The sequence below is a fragment of the Pieris napi genome, chromosome 18, assembly GCF_905475465.1.
Source record: "Pieris napi chromosome 18, ilPieNapi1.2, whole genome shotgun sequence".
Classification (NCBI taxonomy): Eukaryota; Metazoa; Arthropoda; class Insecta; order Lepidoptera; family Pieridae; genus Pieris; species Pieris napi.
The window spans coordinates 10,585,633-10,613,610 of record NC_062251.1 but is presented as its reverse complement, the minus strand read 5'-3'; the positions used below and the strand labels follow the sequence as shown (position 1 = coordinate 10,613,610).

The window sequence follows — 27,978 nt, the reverse complement described above, 5'->3', positions numbered from 1 at the left end:
TTCTGCAGCATCTTCATTGGAAAGCAATGGTAGTAATGGTAGGTATCTTTAGTATTAGCAATTGTAGCATGTTTATTCAACTTAAACTTTGTACTATATTTAGGTAATATATAAGAGTCTGTATTATTAAAGCAAGAAGTTAAATAAATCTTAGTTATGCATACTTATCACGCTTATTAATAATAGCAATATATAAAAACATCATTTTATATTGTCTTTTAACTTTTTAATATGAAGAACACATTAAATTTGGTCTTATATAAAAAAAAAACTAATATCACTAAAATGTCAGCACATTCTCTTAAACTGAAGAATTTAGATCTCTCTTGACAAATATTCTTGTTTCACAATGATTTAGAAAATATGATATGAGAAATAGATAAGATACTATTTATTTCTCACAAAGATAAAGTAATAGATACACAGACATCAATATGATGAATGATGATTTCCATATCTCACAGCTATGCTGGCAATGAGCGGCACAATACAGCACAATCAATACCTCTACCCATAGACTATGAAGTCATAACTTCTAACTATGACAAGAACTACACCCATTCCCATACTCTGTCCACACCTTATGAACATCAATATGATGTTATTAACAAACAGGCAAATGAGAACTTGAAACAACAATGTGAGAAAGCCCTACATGATTTAAATCAATTGCGACGGCAGCATACAGAAACCACAAGGCGATGTGAGCATGTTATGAAAGTGAGTGCTTTTTATTTATTTAAAATATATTTATTTTTAATTTTAATTAGTTCCACAGTTGTGAGTCTAATTTAATTTAGTTGCATTATAGATTGTTATGGTAAAGATAACAGTTATCTTTATGGTGAGATTATATAATTTTAGCAACATAAACAGAGCATATTGAATTACCTTAATTATAATTCACACCGACAATACTGTTTGAACTTTGAAAAAGATTTACCTTCAAAACAATGAGCTAAAAATTTATTTTGTCTGTTTAAAACTTCAGAATTTTGGGTTGTTTTACTGTATTCATAGCTAGAACCTGTACAGAAATCACATTTTGTAGGTGAAAAGAAAAATCTAAAATTTTCGTAAAATATCTGATTAAAATTGACATTCAAAATTCAGTTGTTGAAAAATAGTTTATTTATTATTTATAAATTTGTCACAAAGTTAGGATAAAGCTTGCTAGTTTAAGGTAGAGGACTTTATGAGATGCTTGTAAAGTTCGGCCGAATGCTAAATATTAATTGTTTTGAGTAAATATCAAATTTTTAGGAGTTAGAGTACTTCCGTGGACAACATAGGGCTGCAATGAATCAGTTGGATGTATCAGCTCAGGAGGCAAGTAGCCTTCGCGGCAAGTATGGAGACTTGCTTAATGACAATCAGAGGTAAGCTATAATTTCCTGCCCATTATTAATTTTTATTTCACCTTATGTCATGATGAACTTAACTAGGTTCGTTACTCCTTTGAATTCTCATGAATTGCAACGTATGGCACTCACTATCATGAAATATTTCTTGTACTTAAAGTGTTGGATCGGTTACAAAACTGTTGTATATTATATGCATTTTACAGATTGGAGCGTGAAGTTCAGCACCTGCAGCAAAGCAGTACTTCAGAAGGTAGTTCCGATGCCCTCGTCCACACCTTAAGGAAATATGAAGCTCTCAAAGAGGAACTTGACTGCTTCCAGAAGAGGTACGTATGACTTCGACGTCCGCCGTTCCACAACTGAGCGTTTTTTATGGCAGTTTCTGACGCTTACCACCACTATGTGAAACCAGCTGCCCACTGAAGTATTTCCCAACCAATTCGACTTAGGGTCCTTAAAAAAGAGCTTATCGATTCTTAAAAGGCCTGCACCGCACTCGCGAGCCCTCCGGCCGTGAGAGTGTCCATGGACGGCGGTATCACTTACCATCAGGTGAACCTCCTGCCCGTTTGCCCCGTTCTATATAAAAATAATAATAATAATTTACAAAGAAGTTTCACCCCTGACATGTGTACAACCTTTTTTTTTGTTTCGTTTCGAGATGACTAAGAATTCAAAGTCCGATAATCATTCTGTTTAGGTAAGATGATCTCATAGAAACACACAATGCTACATTGGAGAAACTTCGAAGCGTTCAAGACGACAACAGCAGACTGAAGACGCAGTGTCACGAGCTCACACAAGAGAGGAATGCTGTGGTAAGGAAACTTGAATTTGAACTTTGAAGTACCGTTATATGCTAAATACCTCTAGGCTTCATAAAATTATATGTGTATTGTGGCTTGAGGGTGCGCCTTTCAACCTAAAGTTTATTTATATCACCCGTACGGTGATGGAAAATCGACAGCGTGTATCACAGAAGGCTGATCACTTGTCGATTAAGAGGAAATAAATGATTTCCAAACAGAAACAGAGACCTGAGGGCCCGACCAAGGGTTGTACTTAGGGATGTGACATTCTGCATAAAAAATCGATTTTTTTATTAATCGATTATTTTTGCAGCATGAATAATCGATTTTTCTTAAAAAAATAATCGATTTTTTTTTATTAATCGATTTTTTCCTAATTTTTGAATTAATTTCAAAATAAACACCCTAAATATTTTATTTTTCATAGTTTTTTAAATTAAAAATAAACAATAGAAATTATAAACACAAATTAACGTTTAAGAATAATCAAAATCGAAATTAACTTAATCTCGTTTTGATAGATTTTGATAAATGCTGAGTGTATTCCTTTTCAGTAGCACATTGCAGTATTTTTGTTGTCTTTTTAATTGTATGTAGTCTTGTGCTGTTGAATAAATTTATTTTACTTTTAAATTGTAGTGTTCCATTCAAACTTGAGTTTTTGTAAAATTAACTGCTTTTATCATCCTTTTGATGTTTTACAAAAAAAATCAATGTATCGAGTATATCAATACATCTTCAAAGAATCGGATTCAATGTATCGCATTGTAAACAGCGTTGTGTATCGAATATCCCTAATAGTTCGAGGTCCGGGTTATAAAAGACCAGACATAATGTCGGGAGGTGGCAGATAAAAAATCGATTATGACTGATTTTCAATTATAAAAATAATCGATTATTAATCGATTATTTTAAATATAAAAATCGCGTAAAAAAATCGATTTTTACTTTGATAAGTTCTACATAAGTTCCAAATTAGCTATTTATTACTTATTGGTAGGATAAACACCACAGCATTCCTCTCTTGTGTCGTCACATAAAGTCCATTATAAGTTATTTGTCCGATGAAGTGTCAAATAGCACAATTTATCTTCCAAATAATTTATGTGTTGCATAGTTATTTGGTACTTTATCCATGCATTGTGAAACAGTCAACATTGTTATTTCCGTTACGTAGTGTTCTTCAGTATGGACCCTTTTGGGTAAAGAACTAAACTTTCCATTTGTATAGCTTCTTTTGAAGTGGCTTTATTATAATTAATCAACTTTTAATTAGATCCGCGAGCGTAACGCCCTAAAGCAGCAAGTGTCGAGCGTGGTCCGCCAATGGGAGGGCGGAGTGCGGGAGCGGGCGGACATGAAGCGCCTCACGGACGAGCGCAACGCTGCGATGGCCGAGTACACGCTGATCATGAGTGAGAGGTGAAGCTTTTATTCTCTAAAGATTTCTTTTGAATGTTGACTGTACAATAAGTAAGTTATTTTTACTTAAATGATTCTACCTTGTTCGCATTTTTAGACACTTTTACTACATAAAAAAATGCAGTTATGTAAACATCTAAACTCTGATTTTTCATTCCGTAGAATTCTGATATTTCATTAGTGTTACTACTAAAAACCTCCACCGAAAAAGGAACAAATTTGACCCATTTAAGGGCAATAAAAAATAAAATGCTACGTATTTTTTATGTTTTACCTACAAAAAGGTAAATCAAATATTTACTTACTCAATTGACCTAGTAAAAAAATAACAAATATTTCAATATTTTATTATTTAGCTGGCATCACTGCCTACTAATTCCAGGTTTAGAAAAAAATCAAATGGTATCTTTGCTTGTGAGTATTGAACGTTAGTGATGAAAAGGAACGTAATTAACACTCGCTGTAAACCCACTTTTAATGTGAACATCGCACTTAATAAAATATATACATTCACTAACAAATAAAATGTATTAGAAATTGAAAAATGTGCTCGGCCAAAAAGGTTTGTAATCTCTGACATGTCAAACAATGATAGCTATCGGAATTCTACGGAATTAAAAATAAGAATATAGTAAAATGCTATTTTGACATGTACAACGTCTTCATTAACAGGTCGGTAACGCACTTGCGAGTGTCTGTCTTGCGAAACTTCTGTCCGTTTAAATGAAAAAAATACTTAAATGTAAAATGTACCCAATATAATAACAAATATCAAAGTATTGTATAATAAAAGGTACAAGTGTCTGATGTGCCGAAGGTCGTATTTCAGGGACACAGTGCACAAGGAGATGGAGAAGCTGTCGGATGATCTGCAGGCTGCGTTGAAGAGAGTCGCGGCGCTAGAGGGCGCTCTGCAGGCCAGCAGGGATGAGCAGAGGGCCACTGCCCTGCAGGTGATTATGACACGAATAATTATATCTCAGTTATTCCTTGAAACATTCATCCATCTTTACAGAAGATACATAAAGTCAAAATCATTTATTCATGTAGGTGACGCAATGTAAACTTATGAACGTCAAAAAAGAAATATACATTAAATGCTTCTAATTTTACATTTACTGCCAGCTCTCAAATCAGGGGCGTAGAACAGAAGAGAAGAACTGGCAGTAAACTCTCCGCCACTCTTTTTATCCGCCAAGTTTTTTGTTTTCACAACGTTTGTAAGGAGCTGCAACCATTATACCATGTTCCACATGACATCTTTAGTATTAAATAATAATAAAATAAATTAAAAACAAAGATTTGTCCTGTATCAGCAGGAGGGACAATGAAATAGGAGCACGCACTTACATTCTCGTGGGAACAACACGCAAACACATAGTTGAAATAATTAAAATTTTATAGAGAATTTTTTTTTTCAACTGTAGAGTATAGGCCTCCCCCTCATGGCTCCATCTCTCTCTATCTTAAAATTTTTTCTCCCAATCTCTATTATAGAATATTGGAATAAGACTACCTATGACTGTATGTTTAAATCCGATACGTTTTTGACATTCCAAAGTCGCACTTAGCGCTAAGTTTAGTTTATCAATAACCTGAAATGAAATGTAAGTTTAAGAAAATGGCTAGTGCAAGTTACGTGAGTGTAAATAAATAAAAATATTGCTTAATTGTATAATTAAATTTGGAAAATTTCCTCCTCTTAGTCTTTCTCACTCTCACTCATTTTGACACAGAGGCACTCTTCACTCCTTTATGTTTGCCTGGGAAATGAGAAAACTTATGACACAGAAATACCTGTATGTTTATGGGATTAGAGTCGACTGTATCGTCTTAGTTCGTACAATTTCACTTTGTTATTTTTGTTTACTAAAGTTAATAAAAATAACAAAAAAGTTGTAGATTTTTTCAACGTTCGATGGCCATTAACACCAATCCATTATAACCTTTATTATTGTGGCAGCCTATTAAAGTGGCTCTTTTTTCTCAAAAATGTGTTGATTCCAGGCTGAAAGTTTGCGTCGTGAGATAGAGTCGGCGTTGGTGGACCGCGATCGAGCTATCAAAGAGTGTACAGATCTCAAAACTCCACAGAACACATCCACTTTGGGAAAGTCTCGGTGAGTCTTAGTCCGTTGATCTAGAACATCTATAAAACCTAAATCTAGTTTCATGAGCTTTTTTTTGAAGTTATGCTTCTTTTGGCGCGTTAGGGAAAAATGATGAGAGTAAATTTTTACGATGCGCGCGCACACCGTCACAAAAAACCGACATATCTGTTCAAACGTCGGTAAAACAGTCTCGGCCGCTAGTTGGCGCTTGCTCTGTTTTATCGACAAGTTGCATTGTCTGTCATGGCGTAGTGTTTTTCAGAGTCGTGTTTATTTAAACCAAAACAATGATTTCTATACGAGAAAACCCGTTCTGATGTGTTAAAAAACATAGTGTTTATTGTAAAATATCATGATTATATCGTATCGATTGGAAGTGACCATTAAAATGGACAAGAAAAATGCAATTCGAAGAGGAAAACGTCCCTCTAAAGTGCTCGAAGGAAATTATCACGCCATAGAAGTATAACTTCTAACGCGTGTACACACGTCTTTTGTATAAAGTTTGGCAAATTTGTTCAAAACTAGATTATGAGTTGAGATTCGAATCAGAATACAGACCAAAAATTATTGTGATATTGATAAGGCTGTGGGGGTTATGTAGGAAATTTAAGTATCTATATATCTATTTTATCTAATATATAAAATTCTCGTGTCGCGGTGTTTGTAGTTAAACTCCTCCGAAACGTCTTGACCGATTCCCCTGAAATTTTGTGTGCATATTGGGTATGTCTGAGAATCGGACAACATCTATTTTTCATCCCCCTAAATGTTAAGGGTAGTCCACCCCTAATTTTCTATTTTTTATTTTTAGATAAAAAAAAATATTTTAATTTTTTTATGATTACAGCATTAAAAAATACATACAACCCCTAATTTTCACCCCTCTACGATCAACCCCTATTTTTTTTATTGTAAATGATATACACGGCAAAACGATGTTTGCCCGGTCAGCTAGTTTATTTATAAACATTTTACATTATACATATGTATATATAAAAACAGCTAACATACATTATTAGGGAGTAGGGGTGTCCTTCTCTTCCAGGCAGCCCTAGTAAGAAAATATACAATTTCTAAATAGTTTTGAGGAAACGGTAAATATCAAGTATAACTTGTAGATAAAACTTTTGTCATTGCAGCCAAGACAACACTGCGTACCATCACCTGGGTCTGTCCACTGGGGTAGGCACCGATGGCTTCCTTAACGGGCAACACTCCAACAATCCGTCTATGGATAAGTTGCAAGGTATGGAGAGGATAGCGTTAACATATTTTGGGAATTAATGTGAATACGGAGAAGTAAATTAATTTTAATAATCATTGCTCTACTGCTTTAATGACATATTGATATGACTTTCATAATTACCCATTGTTTACATTTGCAATTGATTAGGGTTCTTTTGTCTTAGTACAAACTTTAATTAACGAATTATGGTCGAATTTTTAGCACTACCTGTTTTTCCATTTTCTTTGTTTTCTTTCTTCAATAGTAAGCTTAATACACTTAAACCACTTAAATATATAGCATATTATATAGTTAACTTGATATAAATATATAGTTAACTTGATATAAATAAATCATATGTACATTCAACATGTCTAGTCTGATCCGTGCGTATGTGTGCGTGCGCGCAGGTAACACGTACGTGTGGCAGTATGTGAAGTGTTGTTGGAGGCTACTTTTTTTTTGGAATACATTTCAATTTAAAAATGGTAGCCCTTAATCCTACTACTTATGAAGGGATGTGCGCTAAGCGTAAGAAAAAAAAATCTAATAGTAATTATTAATTCCCAGAATTTAGATATTTAAACACACTTTATGTATTTATTTATTTATTTCGTAGTCTTAGGTTAGAATTACCTTAATCCAAATTGAGTAAGGGTTTCAAATGTCAGGTTTAGTGGTTATGGTAGTGGACGCAGCCGATAAGGAGCGAGTGGACAACTTGGAGCAGGCGAACCAAGAGATAGAGAGACTCCGCAAACATGTCGACAGGCTGCAAGCGGACTTTAACGATGCTACACGAGAGGCCGAGGTGAGCTCATTTCATTATCATCTATCGCCAACCTGCAATAATAAATATTAATAACATATCTTATAAACTCAGAAAGTAAAAACAATATATTATTCAATAAATCAGTCTATAATCCGAGCTCGCCTTTTATTGACGTATTAATTATTATTAAACATTGTTTCATCATCGACATGGCAATAATCTCGAAACGCAAGATTAAATGATGACGAACACGTGTATTCCGTAACATTGAATAATCCGGTGACATTTAGATCATTCAGAACTCCCGTGAGTCAAAAAATGTATTGGATTTTGACATACAGAAGTCATGGTTCGCGCTGTCTCTTTTCTGAATATCACTCTTAGACATCGAGATCGCTTGCAGTGCTCTGATTGGTCAAAGTAATTTTTAAAGTTTTAAGTTCAAGTCGAAATCCAAGTTTTTTACAGAATTACCTTAATGATGTCGAAAGTAAAATGTGCAGATGTTGGACAAATTGTACGTCACTCAATAGTTAATAAGTTGGGTTTTTAATAGGTCTCAAAACGAAGAAGAGACTGGGCCTTTTCTGAAAGAGATAAGCTGCTACAAGAGAGAGAAAGCGTAAAAGCGTTGTGCAATAGACTGAGAAAGGTTAGTTCCCAAAAAAAATATAGTTTTAAACAAAGTTCTGATTTTGGAAATTAAAATGAATACCATTTTTTTTAACGCTTACATTTTTTAAAGGAACGAGACCAAATGGTCGGCGAGTTGGCTGAAGCCAGACGTCACGGGAAGTCTGAGGGGAGAGAGGGGAAGTCGAGGAAACACGATCCTCGGTTGGGGAACTCTAGCGAAGCGAGGGAATTTCAGGTAAAACAAAATGAATATAACTTTTTGTGTTTGTAAAAGTTGTTTGGGTATGGCTGATTCATTTAAATACTTGGTTTATATTTAAAAAAAGTCTTAATTCATTTTATACAATTAAACAAATATATGGAGATTAGCGTTAACCGAAAATGTAAGAATTTTTTTCTAACAAAACTGATGTAATTAATTTATATTCTCTCTCTAATGTAAGTATTCTGTGTAAGCTGGTTCGAGTCACCACAGACTACATACAAATAATAAATAAATATTTACATGTAAGTCAACTTTTGCTTCACTTGGTGCGTTTATATTTTAATTATGGGTGTGACGCTCAATAAAAAACTAATAATTATAATAACCAAAATTACAAATATTAGTAATGTGACGGTTCTCTCCGTACTGGTTTAAAACTATTACGGTAGGAATGCCCAACAAACTAAAATTATTTTAACATACAATAATATAAGGAAGAAGATACTGACAGCAAAGAGGAATAAATGAGGTCATAAAGGCATCCGTCTCTCTGTAGGACTAAAGTTCAGAAAAATATTTATAGGCTTTTGTATTATTACAGCTAACTTGAATAATATATACAAACAATAATAATATAGCCAAAAATGGATTACACATATACATACACAAAAGAGCTAAAAAATTAATAAGAAAATTTAATTTATTAAGAAGGCAAAAATATGTATCCACAGCTGGAGTGTAATGGTGCTATTTATCTTTTTTTTGTCATTACCATAATGTAGGATTTGGAGTGGGAAACGATGGAGATCGAGCTCTGCGGGGAATTAGAGGCGGGAGGGGGGTTGGAGCTGTGCGGGGGGAGGGAGCAGCCCGCCTTCCCAGGGGACCACGCCCTCTACGTGGCCAGTGTGGCGCCTGGCTCCGTCGCTGATGGGAAACTTCGGTATGCTAATCTACTATTATTTGATATCAATTAAATTAGGTTCAATGGCATTTTAAAATTTAGCCGAAATTAAGAGTACTTTACTTACATATCAACTTAATTTTTTATAATGAAATGACTTAACATACAACAAAACAAAAACAATATTAACGAAATGTTTGCTTTTGTTACATAATTAATACAAATTTCAATGTTTGATTAAAACGTACGCGCGTTTTCTGAATTCTTATTATTCTGAATATCGGGTCCTTGATCGTGTAACAGAGGCCTGTGAGGTCTCGAATTGGGCACGTGGAGCGGCCTGTAGGGCGGCGATAAGGGCCGCCTTGATGAGGGGACCCGTGGCTTTGAGGATCCAACGCGCAAGGGGAAACACGGCCACGCTTACTATACATCAAGGTGTGTATCTGTGTTGTTGGTGGGAACTAATCGGTAGCAAAAGCTTTTGCAGAGTTTCTTTTACGAAAGTGATTATATATTAAAAAAGCAGTTACGTCTTAAATCTATGGGCGTAAGGTGTATTTTCCTTTAAAAGAATATAATGTTAAGTAAAAAGGAGAAAAGGTCTTTGGATGTGGCAGAAAAGTATGAGTGTAGAATAAATGTCGTGGAAATGAGAGCGTTAAGAAGTATGTATGGTGTAACAACGTGATTGGATAATTAATAGTGAGATACGTGAGCTGTATGGGTTAAAAGAGCACGTAATGACAAGGATACGAAAGGGATGCAAGGGAGGTCATTCAAGGCAACCTTGGATGGTGAAGTCAGTCTTGTGTTACCGTTTCTAGTACCACGATATAAGTGAAAAGTACCCATAACAGACGGGCATGCATGGTGAATGTTATCAAAGTGACTTAAGTGGGAGAGGTATGTCAGGAGCGTAGTAAGTGGAGATCCGTGGTCTCTGCCTGTCTCTTCAGGTAAAAAGCTTGAAATAAAAACTTGAGAGGTGTCAAGGGACACCCGGATGGAACGAAGTTCCTTTCGGTTAATTAGTGAAAGAATAGTAATAAAATTTTATTTTTTTAAGTTATAATAATATTTTTTTTATTATTAACAAATATAATGTAATATAAACTTTATCAGTAGGTTCAATTTTAGTACAATTGGCTTGTGGTAACTGAAGTAGGAAACATATGTTTGGGATTCTATTTTATTAAAATGTCTTGAAAAAACTGCATCGATGTTAGTATTATGTACAAAAAACCTGTATACACTCAACAAAAATAATCGTCCCGACACCACACTGTTCATGCGAAATAGAAAGACGAAACAAAACTAACTGGCTTGCTTTCTATGAGAGAGAGAGAGACAGACAGAGAAACACGCGCACGCCGCACGGCTTACAACTATACCAAAAAGTGTCGTTACAACTTTTAGTCTTCATTTCGTTTCGTCCTTTAGCAACGCGCAATAAGGAACTTCGTTCCAAAAATTAATGTGGAGAAATATCTTTAGTCATCAAGTGTGGGAAAATAGAGTAATATTTTTATCGTTTCAGGTCTGTTTATAAGCAAAATGGCGAATGCTAACGCTGCTAAAGCTGGCAACATTTATGTCGGAGATCGGATTGTCGGGGTAAGTTTTTACATAAACTCCAAACTCATTTTTTTTTTCAAAATATTTTTTATTAACAACAGCAAAATTTAGTATAAAAAATAGTTGTCTGTAAAGTCGGTTAATGGACGATAGTTGATGATATGATTGCATACTTTTTTGAGTAAAATTGAATACTTTTTTTTTAATTATTACTATTTTAAATGGATTCAAAGGAGTGAATTCTCGGACTCAACTTTGAATGAATTCTCGAACGCATAGGCTAATCGAGAGGAAGAGTGTCTATCTATCTCTCTCTCTCTCTCTCTCTCTGCGGCGCAAGCGTACAATGAGACAATCTTTTTCCTGCGTTCATCGATTTATTAGACGTTGTCACGTCAAAAAGTGTCAGAACCGAAAAATAGTTATTTTTAAACTTTTTGAATTAAATATTAATATAATATAATTTCCATATTCAATTGTTGTTGTAAAGTTAGAAGAGTAAGTGATAATTTGAATTCAGATAAACAACCGATCGTTGGACGGCGTGAAGAACGCCAACGAGGCGTTGTGGCTCCTACACGAATGTCAGTACGATTGTGTGTTGATGACTTCGTTACGGCCTGCGCACTGTCACGATACGAGACACAGGTATGGATGGGGCATGGGACGATTAGAACTTGATGGAATTCACTTGTTTTGTGTAATGTTTACGAAACGCGTTGCATTTTTTGCATAGTCGAGAATATTTGTCAACAAATTCAGTTTGATCTCGACTTCCGTCCGTGATTGCTTTTGGAATTTCTCTTCAAGTAAGTTGCAAACTCCAGTTTATCTTCATGAAGTCTTTATGGAGGTTCGAATGTTTTTAATTGTTAATATAAATTCTGTGCAAAGTATTTTTACTATGTTATGGACTAATGTTATTAATCAGTGATATTAAAATGTTGTTATTTGTTCCGATGAAAGGGTTTTTAATTTATAGAGCACGAAATCTGTAATTATATATTTTTTTTGTAGGTCGTCATTGTACGAGCCATCATACGGAGATGGGAAATCTTCGGACGATGCGTGGGCGCCGTTTACGCCACCGCCACCTGAACCAAAGGAAATTTCTACTTTTATTTTTTATTAAAACCTAAAAATTACAATCAAATATACAGTATTTAAAATTTTCTTAACCTTAATAGTAATAATAATAATTAAAATAAAAAAAATAATGCTAAATAATCCTCGCTGTATTGCGATACTTATTCGTTGAGCGAGGAAAGCTCCAGCTCTAGGGCCACCGGTACTAACAGCAACGTTATATTTTGCGCAAATAATTATTAAATATCAAATATTCTTTCCTAATATTTTTTTAATTATCACAAACCAATTACTATAAGAACAAAACTAAAGTTTCACCAGACCTATTTAGTCATATAATTTGTAGTAAAAATATATTTCTATATAATTTGAAGTGAATTTGCTATCTCTATCTTTCCACTCCATAAATATAGCCATCTCTCTCTACTTCATTTCACAGGTTCACATCGACGCGTGCGTAGCGGAGTTCGATCGTCGCTACGTATACCACGTGGCTGCTTCGAGTCAGGGGAAGATACATCAAGAGAGAGGTAATATATTTAATAAGTCTCTGTAGTCATATTTATTAAAAAAAGATCAGCTTAAATCGAGAAAATTTACACACGAGACTTTTTGCGAAATAAAACGCTTGTATAAAGCGTTTATTATAACTTAAATAATTTTTTTTTAATAAATAGACATTTATAAAAAGAAATTAACATGAAGTTTCAAGTGGTATTATTTTATTATTAAGTATTCTAAAACAATAATAAATTCAAGTCAAATAAGTCAAAAAGCATTTATATAGGTAACACAATGTACACTTATGAACGTCAAAAAAGAAATATGACATTAATTTAATTTAAATAGTAGTAAGTGTACAATATTGTTATTATTTTGTAGCTAATTTTAGACACTTTAACAGTGTAATCGCACTTGACTGACATAGTGATTAGCTCTTATTAGAAACCTATAATTTTTTTTAAATGTACGACATGGGTAACTTCCATTTTGGGGGCAAGTTCTAAAAGCCCAGTTTCAATAAACTGTATTTCAATTATATTTTCTTAACTGGTCAGTAAATATTATTGCGATATCAAACAAATATAATATAACATTCGATCGCACTTGAGTGATATCCTATCGATCTCTGATAAGATTGTAATTTCTATCGATTACGGCTGTCGTACATTTAGTGCACTTGCATTATATTTGCTATTTTTGCATACATTTATTCACTCACATTAATCATTCGACAATCTTATATATTTTTTTAAATATGTTCAATAGCCCTTCCTCAAAGATATTGATCGATAAGATAAAATTGATTTCCCAATATTATATAATAGATCTTTTAAGATTGGAATGATTTTCCAATAAACCACAGAACTGGTTTGAACTAATTTTACTCTGTTGTTATTAAATTATGCCAATAGCTGATACCAGCGCCATTGCTCCCACATAGATATTAAAGTCTTTACATTTTAATAAAGAAAATGAAAGGAAATAATTTATAACAAATTATTTCCCTCCTATTAAACAACGAAAGTAACTCAGTTATAGCGAATGAACATAAGGCAAGCATTTATTGAACATATTTACAGCTTGCATGCCAAACAATAATTAAAGACTAACTATACTACTAAATTGTTTCTACTTAAAAAAATAAAGAAAATATTTTCTAACGGATGTGAAACCTATTTATAATAGAGATTTTAAATTTGTCCAAATCTAATTGTATTAAGAGCCTTTGTTTCTTAGGAAAGATTCGTATTAGTCGATCACTTAAAATTCTTTATAATGATATGTGTTATAGCAAGGAAACTAAAATTATGTTTAATATTATTATTCTATCAAAAACATAATTGTCAGAGACACCGAAGTTTTATATTACCGGCGAACTTCGTACCTATCAATGAAAGAAAAACAAATATTCAGTTCACCACTAACACCGAATTGCAATTCTTAAAGTGTTCCTTGATTTTTTGTATATTTAAGTAGCTTGTAATATTTTCTTTAGTTAACATAATTCTCTCTAAGTCAACGCACGCACCTTTGACACTCAATATGGCTGTAAATCCTTTTTCATTAATGACATTATTCTATAATACGTCGTTATCCAAATATTGTGAATATATTTTGTCGATTCGAAATTTGAGAGGAGAGTTCACCGTATGGACAGGATAAACATAAGCATTTTATCTCTTATTTTATTTCTCGTTAATTTTCCAATCTTGTTAATAGTTATTCAGCTATTCGAGGCGGAGACGAATATAACAAATCAATTTCAAAACCATGCAAATCTGTCCAGCCGTTCTGGATCTGGAGTTATAAGTGTCCGAACAAACCTGACTTTGTTTTATATAAAAGTTGTTTATCTATTTGAATGCAACCCTAATAGGTCTATAAAAGTTATCACATAATTTGCTAAACGATAACGGCTCTCAAAGTGCACATGTGTGTCGCTGGCCTATCGTTATCGGTTGTGATCGTGTTTCAGGGACGTGGGACATGATCCGAGGCAAAATTGAGGCAGTTACCGGGCGAAGCAAATCTAAGGATAAACAGAACAAGGTGGGTATTTTAGTCTTTATAATTTTAAATATTCTTCATCACGAATACAAATTTCTCACTTTTTTAATTCCAATATATATCAAAATACCTATATTCATAATTTGTATTAATCAATTCTAGGTTCCGGAATCTGATGCAATCGCAGAGTTAGACTCTGTTATCGACAGCTATCATGGCAAAACAAGTGAGTTTGTTTATTGATTAAAATGATTTAATATTAATTATTCTAACATAAAGTTATTAATTATATTTCTTTTTCAGTAAAAGAAACGAGTAGCGTGTTAAAACGTTCACGAAGAAAAAATAAAGAATCACAAAACGACGCCAAAAACGGCGGCACCTGGCCCAAAGCCCGAGCTAATTTTATCCTTGAAGATAACGCGACCGGGACTATAGTCCAACCCCGTTCCAGAAAAGAGAGACCACCTCTGTCGATTCTACTCAGTCCACCCACAAAATTACCGCCCGAACCACAGCGCTCGAACACTAATAGAAATTCAAACACCATACCCTTGGGACACATGCCTCTAACTCAAGCGACGACACCGGCTAGGCATTCAGTGTATAAATCCATCGAATCTAGCCCAGCCATCGAACATTTTCCAAAACCAGCGCCGCTAGCCATACACAACCCTTTCGCTTCCCCTAACAATATTAACTTTGAAAAGAGTCGAACGTTGGAAAAGGAAAGAGACAAAATATCCATAAGTGACTACGAACATGATGTCACGCCGAACAGACTAAGCCTAGTTCTCAACCCTTCCGATGATTCCTTGGACTACCAACCTACTATAAGAAACAGAACAAAAAGCCCACATTCTTTAGATTTCATGGTCAACAAGGGACCCAGTTCTCTCGATTTCGTTTCTCGAAAATCCCCGAGTTCTTTAGAGCACTCTATCAAAAATCACACGGGCAAAGATATTCTCGACCAGTATTATTCATCAAAAAAGTCTTCCTCGCCCAAAACTGTGAACAAGTACCCCTCTGACAGCGATAGTTTCGGTCCTGATAGTTTGACCAGCAATGCAAACTTTCCCATGACAGGGACTCTACCTTCACAGACGAGATTGCAATCGCAATATTACAGAGGACCGTTCACCAACTCCAATCCACACAACTCTAGCAGATACACGCATCTGTCCAGCCCTACAAACATCCCTCAGAGCCAGTCTGGAGAGAGCATAGGAACCAGTTACGATATGCATTCGTTCACCTCACACACGCACAATATGTCGGACTTGAACCCCGTGCCTAGAGTGAACAGAGAATATTAGCAGACGTACGAAGGCGGGACGTTTCCCAGGAAAAAGGAAAATCAGAGGTTTCGAATCCCATCCAACCCCAGTGTGACATCCAAGAACTCCGCCGGGAAACTTAGTACGGGTTCTATCGAAAGGAGTTCGGAGAGAAATTCTCCCATGCCGACATTTCATGTCGAAGTTTTAAGTCCCGGACACGGTGTTAAGCAGTTAGCCCACAAAACGAGAAATTCGATGCCCGAATACTGTGGACTCAGCTGGAACAAGCCGTTACCTGGTGAACTACGAAGGGTACACATAGATAAGAGCCAGCAGCCGCTCGGTATTCAGATCTACTGCCCTCCGAGTAGTGGCGGAGTATTCGTGTCGACGGTGAATGAAAATTTCTTGGCTAGTCAAGTTGGTTTACAAGTGGGTGACCAATTACTTGAAGTTTGTGGGATAAATATGCGATCAGCGACGTATACTTTAGCCGCTAGTGTTTTGAGGCAAATCGGGAACTCGATCACGATGCTTGTCCAATTCAGCCCCGAGAAGTATAAAGATGAAATGGAAACCCCCGGCAGCTCGTCGTCTGGAGAAAGTTCTCACGACGAAGAGGTGTCACTCTCCGGATCGCCTACTCCCAGAAATTCTCCTGGTCCTCAACAGTCCTTGAGGATGGACGTCCCGTCGACTGACGCTTCCACGCTGAGGCAATCGCAAGGCAAGGACTTGCCGAGGTTTTTGTTGATAGAGATGAGGAACTGTTCAGACCTGGGCATTAGTCTGGTTGGTGGAAATGCTGTCGGGATTTTTGTACATAGTGTACAAATAGACTCTCCGGCGTACATAGCAGGTCTACGTACGGGAGACCAGATATTGGAGTATAACAACGTTGACCTAAGGAGGGCTACGGCCGAGCAAGCCGCTTTAGAACTCGCAAAGCCTGCTGATAAGGTAATCTGTTTTAATATATTTCCATATCCCATAACAAATTAATAATTCCTTTTTTTTTATTACAATGAGTGAGTGTGTGTGATGTGTATGAGTGTGTGACTACATGTTAGGTCTCAGTATCATCTACAACTCATTATTAGTAAATGAGGTTAGACTTAAATTACTTATTAGTAGTAAGGCTAGATCGTAATGTTTCATGATTTCTTAGTAGAGGCACATGTATAACTAATGCAATTATAATTATTTATATATTTTTTATTTATGCAGTATTTTTTTTCTTTGATATTAATTCAATCTACCACTCTACCAGACAGACTAACATGCCTATATAGTCTGTCTCACTCTAACGCGTACCGGCTGCACCGGCCGCGCTTACGCTACGTCACCGATCACGCCAGACCGATGTGAGACGCAGTATGCGTTTTGTTTCGCTCTAACGCGTATTGGCCGCACCTATATTACGTCATCGTGTGTTAAGTTTTTATTCTCGTTACGGAATTTCTTGATTCGGTCGCCGCGCTCAAAGCCCGCGATAAAGTCTATGGAATAGCTTAAAAACTCCAACACTTTTTTTAATTGTGGGCGGTACGCGGGTAGATATTGAGCAGCCTATTTCATTTTTTGTAGATGTATTCTGCCTGCATATTGCGACTGGCTAAGTCAGTCTTTACTTTTGCTTAATTGCAGCATTTGCTTAATTCTCACCCCAAATGTTATTTTATACCCATTAGGTGAGCGTACTAGTCCGTCACGATCTCCAACAGTACCACGAAATAAAAGACAAGCCGGGCGATGCATTTTACATTCGGGCTGGTTTCGATCGTTGTGCCAAAATTACTTCCATAGGAATGGATACGATAGACGAATATTCATTATGGTTCCGAAAAGACGAAGTCCTGTTCGTGGATAATACATTGTTCAATGGAGCTCCGGGTCTGTGGCGCGCTTGGCAGTTGGATTGTAAGGGCGTTAAGCGACACTGGGGAACTATACCGAGTAAATTCAAGTGAGTACCGTCTGACTTGTTAGGTTTTGTTCATAAGAAAAATTCGTTTTAATAAATCTAACATTAATTGACTAAAAACAGAATAAGCGTTAATAATCTTTTTTATATACGTGCCCAAAAAGTTATTAACCATTTAATAAAACACTATTTTGACCGGATTGAAGTTATGTATTATTATAAATTTACAACTATTTAACATAATTTTAAATTTATCCGACGTTTCGCGTGCTTTACAGCGTGTCACCGTGACCACGCACGTAAACGTCGGATAAATTTCAAATTATGTTAAATAGTTGTAAATTTATAATAATACATAACTTCAATCCGGTCAAAATAGTGTTTTATTAAATGAATAAAAGTTATGTTAATCAAAGACAATACTAAGTTATTAACCGTACTGTATCATATCGTATAATTCTTTCAGAGTTGAAGAAATCCTTCGAAGATCGATGGGTACGTTAGACGCCGATGCCCAAAGACGCGCGTCAAGCACGGCGAGAAGATCTTTCTTCAGGCGAAAGAAACACCGAGACAGCAAGGAGTTAGCTTCCTTTTCTAATACGGAGCTGGGATGCTGGAGTGACTCTGGGACCCTCGCTGATGATGTACCGCCTCTGTCTTATCAGAGGGTTGAGAGGTTGCATTGTTAGTACAGGTTTTCTTTGATTACATAACATGTTTTTCTTAGAATCTCTTTCTAAAAACTTACTCATCTGTGACTAAGTGTAAACGCTCTGTTATCTATCGCATAAATATTTTCTAATAACCAATTATTCCCTTTTCAGACGGTAGTCGCCGTCCAGTAGCAGTGTTAGGACCGCTTAGAGAGATCGTAGCGGGAAAACTGGTGACGGACTGGCCTCACGTGTTTGTACGTGTAAGGCCGGAGCCGCGTACGTTACGAGATCGTGCGGATAAGGTAACGTACGACTAGATATTGCCTTACTATTTTGTAATTGTGAGATTCCAACAGATAACTTACGTCACAGTCTACTTGAGCATTGGCAAATGTCAAACTGCTAATGACTAACAGGACTCACTGTTGTGCATAACCCTAAGGCTGTTTCTCCACTGCTCCGGTCCGGCAAACGTTAATTACCAATCCGATTTGGAAACTCACAACAGTACTTACGTGCTTCTCCACTACTCCGGCATCCGGTTTTTAACGATCAGATAACTTGCTAGATCGGAACGCGGTGTTTTATCGGTCCAAGTATATCCAAGAGGTTATAAATTATTATTCACAGGTTTATTTATAGTTTCTTTAATTTGAAAGAATCTGGATAACCTGGACCAAACCAAATTATGTTGCTATTTATTTATATTTTTATACCATAGTATTAGTGAACTATTTATTACGTAGATTATAATATTTCAAGATAGGCAATATAAAAAAAGTAATAAACTTGCCAGGGCAATAAAATATTCAGAATTTAGAACGTTTTATTAATAAAATTAAGTATATGGGTTTTAGTTAATATAAGTGTTGCATGATAAATACACAAGTATCGATTATTGTCGGATCGGATATAGTGGAGGCCCTGTTAAAGATACTTGACACAGCAAGTATCCTTCACAGGGCCATTCTTATTTGTAATAGGGGAGAACGAGACCAGTACTTTCAGGGATGGATCAACATCCCTTCTTTTAACTAAACATATCCCATGCATTGAAAGGGTTGTAGGGTTACAGTCAAAGTCAAAGCTCAAATTTCTGTATATCTCAATTTCCAAACGTGTTTTAAAGTTGGTTGTATAACTTCTATGACAACGTCAAACACGGAAAGGGAATGTCAATTTATTCTAGAGACAAACAAGTTCGCAGATATTACAGATTAAATTAGCAAGTATAAACCTTTTGATCGTTGTATGAAAGAGAAACAATAAAAACTAATAGGACTACGAAACGCTTGTTTAGTGGCCGCTTACAACCACTGGGACATTCTGAATGCAGAATAAATTCAACGAGAATAACGAACGGCGCACGCCTACTTTCTAGCCTTTGTTTCAGATATTTGAGGTTAATTTACGATTCGTTTGTGTATTGATTTGTTGCCCATTCTGTGGACTTAGAAATTGTGCATGACAGTTGACTTGTCCAACGAGGAATAAATTAAGCAGCCGTACTGAATGTTATTTATTCAAATTAAATTCTTTGAATCAAAGTAAAAGATAAATAAAACAAGATAGGCTACCTCAAATCAGTCGTTAGCTATACTGCCTTACATTGTATTCGTCGATCAATGAATAATAATCAAATCTATGTAGTTACCTAATATTCTAAAAACTATTTTAAAAGAGTATAGAGTTTCTTACCCATTCTTCTCCATATTTGGAAGGGGCTAGTCATTTTTGTAATTTTGACTTTTAAAGGTGCCTTTTTTATATGCCTATTCGAAATAAATGATTTGACTTTGACTTCGATTAATGTTAGTTACAGTTACATTTAAATAGACGTCTCTGGAAACAGTTGTAAAAGTATTAGAACCTAGCCTAATTAACATTTAAATGAAAAGTGCGCCAACGAGTACAAGAAGAGGGTGTTCTTCTCAAAGAAATATTTCCTGACAAAGGAAATGCGTTCGATCAACTCTACCTTTACACTAAAATATTTTTCTAGTACCCCTTTATTGATTTATAGTCAGGTCTCCTGTTACAGAGACCAGCCTCTCACATACACTTCCAAATGTTATCATCTTAGTTTAATCATAATAAAAATGTTTTAATTAATAGTAGCTTGAACCGGCGTTGTATGGCTGACAATTTATTTTTAATTATTTTGGAATTTAGAATCATTTGTAGAAAAATAAATGTGTATCATTTCGATAAAGAAACATACATCTTTTTGATGATTTTTATTTATTTATTTATTTATTTCTCACAAACACTTAGGACTATGTAGTTGTATAAACACAATTGAGGCTTTACGAATATACTTGAGTACTATATTACATTCTACGTTCATGGCAATTGTCGATAGAAATATAACCAAGTCAGCATGGAGAACATATGTAGGTAATAAATTGTATTTTATTGTGACAGCGTCATGTAGTCCAATCTTAAGCAAACAATACCTTGATAAACTCAACGTTGGACGGACAGAATCAATAAGTGCAATAATATTTATGTATACGATTTAAATACGACGCAAATAACTATTTCGTATTCAATTTATTCTAAGATAAGCATTTTCAGATGAAACTAAAACGTTCATAATTTTAAAACTATTATTACTTTGAGGCTACAGACTACGTAAGCATTAAGAGAAAATGTCAATGAAAAGGTACATAAGGTCAATAATAAACATTAATTATACTTTTTTATAATGTATGCTGTGATTTAATGTGTACTTTTATGTTATAAAAAAAATATATTTTTAGTTATGTTTCTTCTGTACCAACAATTAAGTATAAAGGTTATTGGAAAACTACTCAATAAGACCTCTAGTCCTCGGTACTGCGATACTTTATTTATTACTAACAGGTGACCCTAAACAACAAGAATGAACCCTAACAAAATTTACGCACGGAATAAATGAAACATAAAAATTAATTAGTAAAAACAAGCCAAATAATATTTACAAAATGAAAAAAAAAAATACTAATTATCATAGGCACTAACAAATAGTAGAAGTTTTGTCATTCATTTAACGGACATTAAAAAAAGGTCACTTAACCTATGTAATTCGTTGACTAATGTATGTAATCGAATAGTATGTGCCCAATAGAAAGTTAGTAGTTTTCACTTTGTCATTTTTAAATTCATCATTAAGTTATTTTTTATCCTTACAGTATTCCTAATTTTATTTCTGTTATAAAATAAATGCCATTAATTAGTGTCTTTTAATAAACTTTTAATTATAATTGGAAAAATTAAAAAGTTATATATATATATATATAGCCCATTCTTCCTTAGGGGTCTCTTCCATGGAATTTTCGTACGGTTTCACCGCATCTTCACGGCTCGTAAAGCGTAAGGTTCGTAGCAATATATCTTAGCTTTCATCACCTGTGACGATGTCAAATACATCATTTGAGTCGCCGCCGTTGAACTTATCTAACATTTGGCGACACCAGTCCATGCGAAGGTGTTTCTGGTCGTCGGTTAAAGTATAGGGAAACCACCTGGTTGGTACAAAGCTTCCTGACGCCTAAATATTCGTGTAATATTTTTTGAACTGCTGATAGGTCACTCTCTTATCTTCCTCTATCATGCGTCGATGTATACGGCTGTTATAACAAGTCTTTAAAATTTATTCTTATATATATGTACAAAGTATATACATTTTTAACTTTTGTTTTAAAACGATCCTGTGTTCACACTCAACCGCTAATAAAATGAACAGATAATATAACACACTAGTATAAGAAAACAAATAACAAACTAAAAGGGGTTAAATACACTAATTTTAACTATTTCTAAAACTATTTAACAAGCGAATTTATATATCGTTTATAGTGGAAAGTTATTGTAAAAATCATTATAAGAGAATAATTTTATTATCTGTGGAAATACACACAATCAATTATTTAACAATCACAACCTTTGACAGTGTCACATCACGTTTGACTTTGATAGTTATAATAATTGTTAAAATATGTTTTTACTGTATCAAAATAGTCTACTTCATACTAATCCGTGTACTACATCTAGTCTGTGTACTATACTAATAAAGTGTCTAATGTCTATTCTCAATCTTGAACCTACAGGCTACAAGTCATTCGTGTTTTATTAGGTTATGGGCCCAGTGAAAAACTAATTAAATAATCTTACAGTAAATTCATATCGTGTGTCAGAAAATAAGTTATAAGTGTTGCCAACTTAGTGGATATTCCACTAGATCTGGTGGTTTAGATATACGTTTTAGCGGGCGAATTTTGGTTTTAGTGGCTAGTGGATTTTTCTAGTGGTTTAGTTTGTTTCATTCGGTGGTATGCTACGACATTTAACCACTAGCACGATTGATATCTTTACAGGAAAAGACGAAAACGTTTACCTTATAAAGGAATATTTTGTCATTATGTAGGCAACCAGTGTTGCCAACTTAGTGGATATTCCACTAGATCTGGTGGTTTAGATATACGTTTTAGCGGGCGAATTTTGGTTTTAGTGGCTAGTGGATTTTTCTAGTGGTTTACTTTGTTTCATTCAGTGGTATGCTACGACATTTAACCACTAGCACGAGTGATATCTTTACAGGAAAAGACGAAAACGTTTACCTTATAAAGGAATATTTTGTCATTATGTAGGCAACTCTGTAAAATTACGTTCGTTATTTTCGGGAATTTCCCGAAACAAGTTTATAAATTTCTTAAATTATTTTGATTATGGGCTTTATTCGTATGACTAATGGGTCAAATTTGATTTGAATTAAGTAATGAGATTTGTATGTGTTCGTTTCGTATGCATGCACAAAAATAGAAATACACAACACAGATACTTAGTAGTTTTGGTTATGCTATGCATCGGAGCGACCTTGTTTGTTTGCAAATGTTTAGTTTATTTTTAAAACAAAAGTTCCGGGATTGTTGGTTACGGGACTCCCAATTAAAGGACTGGCTGGAAGTGGTGGAAAGTACAGCTGGTGGCGGCTGGAATTTTGGTACGAGGTGCTGGATTTCGAAGACATTGCAGGAGAAAACCGATTTGAAGATTTAGCCACGTTTGTATATCTTTATTAGTTTTACCGCACTCTAATGCTTAAGTAGAGCGATTATTCAGCATTATGAATATCGTGAAGACAAAACACAGAAACCGAATGAAGCTAGATCTACTGTCATCTATTATGACAATCCGCGCAGGTTTAAAACGCGAAGGAAAGTGTTGCAATAATTACATCTTGCCAAATTATGTAGTCCAGAAAATAGGAACGAAAGAAATGTACTTAAAATCATAAGGTGCAGAGGAATCCGACTCCGCTGAAGATGATTTTTAACGATTTTGTATGTCTTCTATAAGTTTTTTTGTAATGAAAATATACGAATTTTATAATTCAATTTACAATATTGTTCTTTTATTGTCAAAAAATATATCCTAGCTGTATGCTATCCATCTAAAGTAAAGAGTGACATAGTCCATAGACTACTGTTTACTTCAGTAAAACATGTGTTTCCCGCGGTAAAAACAAAAAAATAGTGCTCGCCGGCTGCTTGCCTAACCCCCTCCTATCTGCGGACATAAAAATCACATCGATCCTATATTTCCTTTCGGCGTGAAAAAAGGATAAATAAACAAACACTTACATTTATTTTATTAGTTAGTGTGGATTTTAGTGGTTTTCTGGTGGGTTGCGACGGCAAAATTGGTGGGTTCGTTAAAATTAAGTTGGCAACACTGCGCCTGACTGACAGTTTTATTCATGCCATCAAATCGAACGATAAACCAACTATCTTTTCCCTAACTAATATTTCATTTTAGTGTTAACTAAGTTATAGTGAAGTAAAATTCTATTTTGAACATTGTTTTCATATAATGAATATAACAGCGTCCTACTCCTCAGGTATATATCTTATTTTTTAGTAATGTTATGATTAAAGCTTATGTGTGGAGCCTAAGTATTAACAGTAGTAGCTAAATATTTGCAATGTTGTCCTACAAAGTACAAATTAAAGTTCGCCGCATTTAATTAAAACTTGTCACCATCTAGAGATTGTATAATTTTAGAATTTCTGCCTAAAATTATGTATTAGTGGTTATTATTGTTGTTATTCGTTTTGAAAGCTGGAACCTATATATATATATATTTACTGTGCGCGCAATTTATTAGGGCTAAGGGCAATATTGTTTCGTTTAGTAAGTGGATATTTAGCTAAACTAAGCTACTACTAATCGTTTATAAATAAGTAAATATCTGACGATACGAAAAACGGTTGTTTTCAGCAATAAATGGCTATGACATTTCTGTAGTGTCTTTATAATATATTGTATCTAGAAATTGTAAAATATGCACATGAACATGTAAGAGTTTTAGATATCCGTATAGGGTGACTTAATGTTGCATACCTTTAAACATTTGCCAGAATATGAAAATCCAAATATCCAAATAAAATGGTCTAAATGGATAACAGACCAAATATGGTTGTAACCATGTATTTTTAAAATGATGTACTAGAATGCTCAGGGCATTTGACATAACTTTAATATATATTTTTAGAACCTTCATGGAGCAGGCGGTCTTCAACAGAAACAATCTTCAGCATACAAGGAAAAGAAACAGGTATCATTTTTTTTATTTTGTATTTCGTGTTTTTAGTTTAGGGGCTGGTATAGTAGAGTATCTTAACAACATATTTTCTTGGCTTAGTTTCTATAAAACATTTATATTTCTCTGGTTTTTACATAATCTTATTTATTTATAATCGCTTTAAATAAGATCGCATTATATATACTTAACTAGGATAAAATAGATAAGATATATATATATTAAACATTTTATTTTAATGTATAATACAATAACTTTACCAATCCACATATTATATATGTATACTTTGACTTCGAAATTGTTTTAAGTGCTAAATCAAGACATTATTTAAAGAAATAATATAAACAAATTTTGTGATGTTATGTAACTGAATAAATACCTATTATTCATAAAGTTAAAACTTTTAATATAAGTGTAAACTGTAGGTGATATCTATACGCCAAAAGCATGACAGTTGATGGTATGCTAAGAATTTGACTGTCAATATACTATTTTTTTATTATTATTCTTAATATGACACCCTATTCAATCATATGTACGTGAGATGGTCAAATGAGAAATTATTTCTAAAAACAGTGTTATTCTATACATTGTATTTTTCAAAAAACATATCTTGAATTTGTTGTCTCTATAAGCATCTGAATCCACAGTAAAAACTGATGAATGTATACTATAACTATTATTTGTGTACTTTAAGCTGAAACTTAGTGGCTGCTACAATTTTATGCTTTTGCTTGCATTTTATTAACTATGTACTTCCATTACTATACTATACTTATAATTTCTATAATCTATGTTGATTTCTATAAATTCTTTAACTTCTCTGTATCCTAATATATTTATCTTTGTTCAAATGTTTCATTCTCGAATCGAATCAAAATCGAATTTCCTGGCTTGGCCATTCAGACTGCAGTGGGGTGTTCGCTAAAAAATAACTTAACTTAACATGCTGTATAAAGTCTAAGAGGAAAATGTACACAAAATTTGAAATGTGAGTCAGACAAACGGCGTGTCGTGACTTGTCCAATATTGTAAAAGCGCAGTGTTGTGGCAGTGGCAAAGTTTCGTTTATGCACAGGTCTTTACATGCCCGTACTGCGTATTGCGTAGCAATAAGACTAATTTGAATGACGAATACTGAATAGTCTTGTTAAGTGCGAGTCGTTGTCGTTTTTATTATTGACAAATGTTTATCAGACTTAGTGAAAACCCGATACTAGGCTTTCCAACCGTTCTTTAATTTACAGTCATGTTTTTTGTATATTGTTGAAAAGATATATATATATGTACTTAAAAAATACTAATTAGACTCGACCAATTGTCATTTGTGTATACTATGTTTTTAAAAGGGCGCTAATTATTATCATTAGTTTTTTAAATTGTGAAGTTATTATTTCTTTGTAATATTAATTTTTTTGGATATTTTTATAGATTACTATATCTTATCATCAACGAAAACGAAAGTTGGCAATTCTATACGTAACCTCAACCAAGCGTAATATAGGGAAATTGGTATTTGTTCAATAAATTGAATATGAGATATATTTATCGTGGTAATATAATAAGAACTTGCGTAAAGTACCTAGATAGCTAATCGAATAACACTGGCAAGCAATACAAGCGTTTTTTATTTAATCAAGTTTAATATGTTTTTTCGTGAACAGGTTTTGGTAATAAACAATAAGACAATTACAACACTGGTTAAAGGCCGATTCACATGTATCAGTGAAGCCACAGTACCGGCACAGTGCGAAATTTTATTTACCGACGTCCGGAATGTTTGGTATTTGTTTGTTTACAGTATATGTACCTACCTGGAACAAACTGGACATCTGAGATTCATACCGGTTATGAAGTACTTTAATCACTCTAGAAGGATTTTTTTATATAATTTCCAGGCATAACGATTCAATTGAGGTCTTTTCCATTCTGCAAGTGTTAAAAAAACTAATAAATTGTATAATACATAGAATAATTTTGATACACCTGTGAGCAATATTTAACAAGAATTGACCTAAGACGGGGCAAGTTAGAATCGAGACAAGGGTTTTAAATTATATTTATTTTAAGTGCCGAAATTAAAAAAGTAAACGTATTATAAGCCATGTATAGTTATTAAATATTATTTTGAGACTTGTATGTTTATAAATAAGAACGTAGAATTTTCTGCCCGCCGATGTTTAGATAATGTTGTCATTTCGGTAAGATGATGTTGTCATTTCCCAATTTAAAGTTCAACAACACTAATATCTGGTAATGTTGTCAGATGTCGAGGATATCATGCCGCAGCCTCCTCGGCGCACTGGATCGAGGACTTCGATACAATATTTTAATCTTAACTATCCTGGTGTATCTAGCGAGATATAAAGTTGTTTTATGTTGCTGATTTTCTTATATTAATCATAACTCATGAAAGATGAAACAAAGATTTAATAGAGTATCTCCTATGCAATGACAGGTACTGCTGATATCTGAGCTTGAAGTTGTATAGTAATTCCGAAGTGATCATGTTAAGATATAATATCAAGATCACTTTGACGATCCTACACAACTAAAAATAGTCACAGTTCTGATTATTAGTTAATTATTTATGTGCCAATATCTACGTCGATAATTTATTCATGATTTATACGATAATGACAGCTTCATAGTTAGATAATTTAATTTATTTGTAAACATTAACGATGTTTAACACATACTCTAAGCATACCATCGCTGCCAATGAAATTTTCAAGAATATGTCAGATAAAGATAAAGTAATAGTAGACGTTCTAGGTCTCATTTATAAACCTACTATTGATGTAAAATAAACATTGTTTGGTTGTCTAGAACTATTTAAAATCTTATAGTGCGATTATAAGTAAGACCAAATAGGTATAAAATAAACTTTGTTGAAATGCTCA

At 34.1% G+C, this 27,978-nt stretch overlaps 1 pseudogene; it reads left to right on the top strand.

Annotated features, from left to right (window-relative positions):
* The first annotated feature begins 68 nt into the window (after positions 1-68).
* LOC125058909 lies at positions 69-27,978 on the top strand (annotated as a pseudogene).